This window comes from Bidens hawaiensis, unplaced genomic scaffold (genome assembly GCF_021521415.1).
Source record: "Bidens hawaiensis isolate Kalapana, Puna unplaced genomic scaffold, B.hawaiensis_p1.1 tig00019670_1, whole genome shotgun sequence".
Classification (NCBI taxonomy): Eukaryota; Viridiplantae; Streptophyta; class Magnoliopsida; order Asterales; family Asteraceae; genus Bidens; species Bidens hawaiensis.
Window position 1 is genome coordinate 145,737 of NW_027492986.1, and position 8,439 is coordinate 154,175.

The 8,439-nt window shown below is 34.1% G+C and overlaps 1 pseudogene; it reads left to right on the forward strand.

Moving 5' to 3' along the window:
- Nucleotides 1–4,383: 4,383 nt before the first annotated feature.
- Nucleotides 4,384–6,877, forward strand: LOC143558910 (uncharacterized; annotated as a pseudogene).
- Nucleotides 6,878–8,439: the final 1,562 nt, after the last annotated feature.

Genomic DNA, 8,439 nt, shown 5'->3' on the forward strand with positions numbered 1-8,439 from the left:
TATTTCTCAAAATCTCGTCTCCTACCTGACTTTCTCTCAAAATTTGGCCTGCTCCCTCTCTATTTATATCTTTTCCCAAAGCGTCCTGCTATTCCAAATTCTAAAAGATTTTGAGGAAAAAGAGGCTATTTTGGGGACTTTCTCTCTCTAAAATGGCTATTTTGAGAATTTTCCCTTAAAATTAATGTTCACATCGTCATGTGAAAATTATATAAATGGAAAATTGATGAGTTTGAGGCCTATTTGGGCATGCTAGTTGAATGTCATGTGAAAAACTTGTATTGTTTTAATAGTATAGTAAGATAAGATGTGTAACTCTTTTGATTATATATATGACTAGGATAGTGGCTCGTGTTACACACGGTTGGAAAAAATTTCAAACGTTATATATATATATATATATATATATATATATATATATATATATATATATATATATAGGAAGTATAGAATGAAAACCCACTTGAGTTGTGAAAACCCTATGTAACATCGTTTTTTTTTGCACACGTAATATATGTTGTAATATTTAATACAAAACATTGAAAACTAAAAAAAAATTGTTTTGCTATTTTTTAACATTTTTTTACTAATTTTTATATATGTTTTCAGAAGAGAAAAAATGTTATATTTATATCTACATTTTTTATTCACTTTAATTGTGGACCACAAAATTTAAACTTTAATTAAAAATATGTGGTTGAGAATGTGTTTCTAAGTTTTCACAACTCAAGTGGGTTTTTATTTTAACCTTACCCTACACACATATATATATATATATATAGCTATCATAAGAATTCTTTATACTGTTTTCTACAAAACCACAAGATGTAGGAAAAGTATATATAAATGGCATGAATGAAAACTATATAAATATACAAATCAGTGAATTGCTAAATATAATAGTTACACTAAAAAAAAGCAGCAAAAATTAGTTATAAATAATTAATTGTAGTCAAAATCGATTTTTAAATCATTTGGAAGGAAATAGTTTGTTATGATCCTAGAAAATATTAATTAGTGACGTTATGATTTTAGAAAATATTAATTAGTGAATTATGTGGCAATTCTAAAGATTGGAAACCTTGTAAGCTTATGTGGACATCCTATTTGAAGGCCATATGGATATCTTGTTTTGTTTTAATAGTATAGTAAGAAGATTAGCATTAGGATTAAAATTAATTGATTATTATGTGAAAATTATGAACATGAAAAGTGGATGGCATGAAACATTAGGTGGACACCCTAAAAGAAGAACAGGTGGACAAATTGGTTTTGCTTTAATATATTAGTTAGATTAGATTAAATGTAATAAAGTCAAAGTAAACGTTAAGTTATGAATTCAAAACTTTAAATGTTAAGTTTAACCAATGCTTGTGTTATATATTGGTTTAAATGTTAATTAGCATTAGGATTAAAATTAATTGATTAGTTATGTGAAAATTATAACCATGAAAAGTGGATGACATGGAACATTAGGTGGACACCCTAAGAGAAGGACAAGTGGACAAATTGGTTTTGATTTAATATATTAGTTAGATTATATTGTTTTTACAGTTTCTTACTTAAAGATAGTTTTATATTAAACACATTTCTAATACCTTATTATATTGTTTCAGTTTCCTATTTAAAAGAGTAATCACCATACAGTTTTATTTGCCTTTTTTTCCCCATATATTAAAGTGCATGCTTCCCAATTGAGATACCTTATTATCTACATATATTTTGAAAAATGACATCTTCTATGGTAGGTTAGAAATGTAATCTATCTTAGATTATGGTGATATGATTGTTAGAAGTATTCAAGACAATTAAAAATGACACGTTGTTGCTTAAAAAGATTAGAGTCCTAGTTTTGTATCCAAACCATAATTGGAGGCAACAAATCATTCTTAAAATGATGCTTCTTGTTTATGAACCCAATGACATTATTTGATAAATTCATAAAAGTTATCAATAATAGCAATACTAAATAAAGATAATTACAAGTTTACAACCAATTGGTCAAAAGTCAAAACCAAGTTAACGAAGAAGCTAAACATGAAAAACCTTATAGGTTGTACCAAGTGAAAAATTGTTTGTGGTGTATTCAGTTCTAAAATTAAATTAAACAAAAATGGTTTATGAATGAATTTTTTGTCAATGATTTTCAGCTTAAATGGTTAAGATGAGATAAATAAATATTTCATTAAAAAGTGATGTATTCAGTTCAAGTCTCACTTGTAAGAAAATAGGGGTTCTGAATTAGGCCATTGAGTTTTCTCACCTATAATAGGATTTCTCCTGATGGTGGTCTCCGAGTTGGGACTGATGGGGATAGACGATGTACAAGCATCCCTTCAAAGATTTGTCAGCCTAGAGCCCCAAAGTTTCGTAATCGGGGCGTATAGGTCCCCATATAACCCTATAGAGGGTGTGTTAAGAGGTGTTTAGGTGTCTATAGTTAGACCCTTTTTTCTACTCATCATGTTTTGAAAAAGCAAGCACACTTATCAAGAAAAAATATGTCATAAATTTGCCTTTTTACAATACTAAAATACCAATATGGTTATCTTTTAGGATGTAAGAAAAAAAATAAAGCGTGTATCTTTACTTTTGATGAAAGATACCTCTCTTTCAAAAGTTTCTAGCAATATTTGTCACCATAATATTTAACTTTCCATTTCAACAATGTATACAAAGAATAATAATCCAAACAAATTGAATTAATAGATTCAATACGACATTAGTGCTTAATTGTGGAATTACTCATGAACTTAATAGTGACAAATTTGTCATTTTCTGACTTAGTTTTATATACCAATAAAATAGAAAATAAAACATATATTCTACTTTTTGTCCTTTCTTTTATTTTCTTTACTAGAACTTTTATAACATATTAAATGAAATATAACGTACACTATTAATTTAAAATTATGTACATATGAATGTAAATAATATTAAAGTTAAAAGACATAGTAGAGCGATTGTTCAATGTTCATATAACTTAGATTAGATAAGACTCTGTGTGTTATGATTTAACTAGCAAAGACTAGTTAAAACGTCAACGTTATGTCACTATCACGTAGATGTTGGTTTTAACTAGCAAATCTTTTAACAAAAACGTTGTTTAACTGGATATTTAAAAAGAAAAAAAGGACAAAGAAAAATGTAATTGAATGTTAGTGGGTGTGGACTTCAACTTTTGAGCCTCTTATGTGTTAACTCATGGCGTTGGAGATGGGGGAAAGAAGTTGGCGATGGGGTTGTTGTGGGCTGGCAATGGTTTAGCAGGTGATGTGGAGGTTGGGACCCCTATGCAGCCTACCCAACACACAACCTAAAAAACAAATTGGTGCAGGAGCCTCGTTAAAAACTAAAACGTATTGTAAAACGTATCACTAACAAACTTGAAAGACACACGTTGATAATATATAAAATGAAACAATTTTCTCTCACAAGACACACCCAACCTAAAATAGGTTGACTATTCTACTAATCAGCCTTTATTCATTTAAATGATTTAAATAAATGTCCAAATGGCAAACACTGTAAGAAATATCAAGAACTATACACTTGTATATCTAAGCTATATATGTCCGTATATCAAACCTATACATTCATCCATAAATAAAAAATGAAGAGAAAATACACACACAAAAAACTAAAAAGGTGAAGTGGACCCCACCAAACTAATAGTAACAATTCTTTATCATACACACAAAACACCCCCCGTCGACTCCGCACGAACTCTTTGTCAGTAGTCTCTCTCTACCCAAAATTCCATTTCTACATAAACTTAACCCACTTTTAGCCTCCCTCACCACCATCAACCACCACCATTTTCCACCCCAAGATTCCATTTTTCAAAATACCCACATAAAATCTTGAATTATTTTCCCATAAAAATTAACCTTTTTCCATTTCTTGAATATTTTCTTGAAAGTGGCCACCATGATTTATACGCCCACCACCACCATCACCACCACACCCACCACCATTTTTTAACCAAAGATTCAGTTTTTCACAATACCCATATAAAATCTTGAAATTATTTTCAAAAAAAAAAAAAAATCTTTCTCATTTTCTTGAACAATGGCCTCAGTCACTGATACACCAACCATCACCACCACCATTTTTTAACCCAAGATTCAGTTTTTCACAATACCCACATAAAATCTTGAATTATTTTCCTAAAAAAAATTAACCTTTATCATTTTCTTGAATATTTTCTTGAATTATTTTCTTGAAAATGGCCACCATGAGTCCATGACTGATACACCCACCACCATTTTTCAACCCAAGATTCAGTTTTTCACAACACCCATATAAAATCTTGAAACAATTCTAAAAAAAAATTAATCTTTTTCATTTTCTTGAATATTTTCTTGAATTATTTTCTTGAAAATGGCTACAGTCACTGACACACCCACCACCACCACCACCCAACCACCACCACCAACCGCCGATGAGCTGGCAGTAAAAGTTGTGAACAAAAGATATCAAGGGCTAATAATGGTACGGACCAAAGCCATCAAAGGCAAAGGAGCTTGGTATTGGGCCCACTTGGAGCCCATTTTGGTTCCTAATCAAGATTCCGGTGAGCCCAAAGCTGTCAAACTCCGGTGTTGTTTATGTGAAGCTCTTTTCTCAGCTTCTAACCCTTCAAGAACAGCTTCTGAGCATCTCAAAAAAGGCACTTGCCCCAATTTTAACCCGGGTTCCAGCCCTGACCCGAACCGACCCGACCCGGTTCAGACCCACCGGAAACGGAGGAGTGGTGGTGGTGGTGGGTTTAAGTTTGACAGTAACAGCTCAGAGACCACTTACTCAGTTGCTCCAATTACCATGATTGAACCACCAAGGTTTTCTGTTGATGTTTCTTACCCGACCCGACCCGAACCGGTTCCGGTGTTTTCGGGTTCGACCCGGGTGACCGGGTTGTACTCTCAGCAGCAACAACAGCAGCAGCAACAATCACATGTGGTGTTGTCAGGTGGGAAACAAGATTTGGATGCTTTAGCAATGTTGGAGGATAGTGTGAAGAAGCTAAAAAGCCCGAGATCGTCATCGCCGGCCCGGGCATTGACGAAAGCCCAAACTGATTCGTCGCTCGCGTTGTTAGCGAATTGGGTGTACGAAAATTGCGGGTCGGTTTCGTTTTCGAGTTTGGAGCATCCGAAGTTCAAGAGTTTCTTGAACCAAGTCGGGTTGCCCGCATTGACCCGGCGGGACCTCGCGGGCGAGCGGCTTGATTCGAAGTATAAAGAGGCGAAGGCGGAGTCGGAAGCTCGAATTCGGGACGCGTTGTTTTTTCAAATTTCGTCGGACGGTTGGAAACCGAAGGTTAACGGTAATAATAATCGTTATTCGGGTGATATCGAAAATTTGGTTAATTTGTGTGTGAATTTGCCTAATGGGACTAGTGTGTTTAGAAGGGGGGTGTTTACAAGTGGTTATGTTTTTTCTAAGTATGCTGAGGATGTTTTATGGGAAACAATTTGTGACATTTGTGGGAATAATTTGGAACAATGTGTGGGGATTGTTTCTGATAAGTTTAAGGGTAAAGCTTTAAGGAATCTTGAGAATCAACATCATTGGATGGTGAATCTTTGTTGTCAGTTTCAAGGGGTTAGTAAGTTGATCCAAGATTTTAGCAAAGAGTTACCATTATTTCATAATGTGACTCAAAATTGTATCAAAGTTGCAAACTTTGTGAACTCCAAGTCTCAAATTAGACATTCTTTCTTGAAATATCAGTTGCAAGAGTACGGTAGGGCGGCATTGTTGCGGGGTCCCGTTTGGGAGGGTGGAATTCGAGCCCGTGTTTCAGATGGTGGAAGATGTGTTAAGCTCAACAAGAGCATTGCAGTTGGTGTTCCTTGATGAGAGTTGCAAGATGGTGTTGTTGGAGGATCAAACCGGGAAGGAGATTGAGGAAATTATAAGGTCTCGGTTTTGGAATGAGTTAGAGGCGGTTCATTCGTTGGTTAGGTTAATTAAAGGAATGGCTCAAGAGATCGAGAAAGAAAAGCCGAGGATCGGGCAATGTTTGCCGCTTTGGGAGGAGCTTAGAGTGACAATTAAGGAGTGGTGCGGGAAGTATCATGTGAATGAAAGTCATGTGGACAAGGTTTTTTGATAGAAGGTTTAAGCGAAACTATCATCCCGCGTGGGCGGCTGCTTTCATTCTTGATCCGTTTTATTTGATTCGGGATATAAGTGGAAAATACTTGCCGTCCTTTCAAATGCTTGACTTCTGAACAAGAAAAAGATGTTGAAAAGCTTATAACAAGGCTCGTGTCACGTGATGAGGCGCACATTGCGTTAATGGAGCTCATGAAGTGGAGAACCGAAGGGCTTGAGTCCGTGTATGCACAAGCAGTTCAGTTTGAAACAAAGAGACCCCGTAACGGGTAAGATGAAGATAGCTAACCCGCAAAGTAGTAGACTGGTTTGGGAAACTTATCTACCCGAGTTCAAGTGTTTAAGGAAAGTAGCGGTGAGGTTGATCTTTCTTCATGCCACTTCATGTGGGTTCAAATGGAACTCATCTTTATGTAGATGGGCTCAATCAAGAAACGGGATCGACAAGGCGCAAAAGTTGATATTCATTGCGGCCCATTCTAAACTTGAAAGGCGAGATTTTTCGAATGATGAAGACAAAGATGCGGAGTTTTTCTCGTTAGAAAGCCGAGAGGATGATGCGCTCAATGAGGTTATGTTTGATGCATCCTCTTTGTGATATCCCATCTTTTGTTTTTTTCTTGCTTTTGATGATTATGATGCATAGGTTATTTAGGATTTTTCTGTAGATTCTTTTAGTTCTACTTAGGGTACTTGTTTAATTGCTCTTTTAGTAGCTTTTGGCACCTTTGATAGTTATAGAAGGGGTCATATTTTTTTTTAGTTTGGTCATATTTTGGAGGTTAAAATGAGTGGTTTGAGTACAAGGAATCAAAATCAAATGAAGATAGTTGTAAGGGCATCTTTGATGGGCCCGTCGACGCAATGTCTTTGGGCATGAACCATCTGTGACAGACGTCTGTTATTTATATAAGAGGAAGGAGAGAGAAAACTCGTGTGGTTCGTGACGTGGAGTAAGCTCAAGACAATTAGTCGTGGTGGTTCACGAGCGTCTCTCGACAGAAGATGACCTAACATTCTTAATCATGTAGGTAATTAAGGTAGAGAAAATTCTTAATTTTTCATTAATTTATGAAAATAGTATGTAACAATTTGTGCTTACATTGTTTTTTTTGTCCATGTTCAATGATTGTTATTATTGATAATGATTAAGAATTAGTTTGTAAGGAAAAGATAAAGACAATTAAGAGAATAAGTTTCTACTTTTGGTAGTGTTTTACACTTTTACTACACCTACAAGAATCAGAAACCTATAAAATTTGGAGGGGCTCAAGTGCAATATCTTGCATCTTCGAAGGGGTAAAACAAAGTATTTGTTATTATTATTATTATTATTATTATTATTATTATTATTATTATTATTATTATTATTATTATTATTATATTGGTGGTTACTGGTAGGCCATGATTGAAGAAAAAAAAAGGAGTTTTAAACCCAAAAGTTGGAAGAAGGGTGTCGGCATGAACCAACACATAAGTTCTGATTTCAAGTTGTTAGTTCTCATGGTGTTTAGGGTGTGCATATTAGCAAATATATGCATAAGTATCGTCACCGAGAACTTTTAAAAATTATGGGACTCGTGATAAGTAAAAAAATAAGCCTCTAAAGTTTAAATGAAAAAAAAATATCATTTGAAGGATTTGAAAATTTGAACACAAAATCTTTGTTTGCATATACTAATAGTACGTCTTTCCACTACATCATAAAGCCATTTTAAGCTTTCGTTTTAAAATAAAATAATTAATATGTAAAATATATAAAAACTTTTTATAACAAGTTTAGGTCTTTGCGGAGAGTGGGCCTGGGTGGTCACCGCCTCGCCTAGTCGCCCCTTCTTTCGGCCGGCCTTGATATGCATATGTGTACATATATTGCGGATAACAAACCTAAATAATTTATTTTTCTATTAATGGCTCATATTTTTTAAAACATAGTTATATTTGTACTTACATATAAATGACTTTTCTAATTTTTAGATGTGTACCTTCATGTTTAAGAAATAAATGATTTACACATTGTGTAGATTTCAGTCATTATATTTGTATTTAAAAGTTGAAAAAAGGAATGATTTATTTTAGAACCTTCCCATTTAAATGGGTGTGTAACTAATCAATTCTTCTATTAATTGTATGGTATACGGCCGTATAACGGTGTATGATTTGTTGGTATGTATACACATGTACGAAGCAATTTAATGAAATATGCTCCGCCAAACCGATAACCACTATCATCAAAGAGCGTCAACCCATTAACTTTGAAATTGTATCAATGTGATGGGGTTCATCCCAAACCAACTAGTCACACTTTAAAAAAAA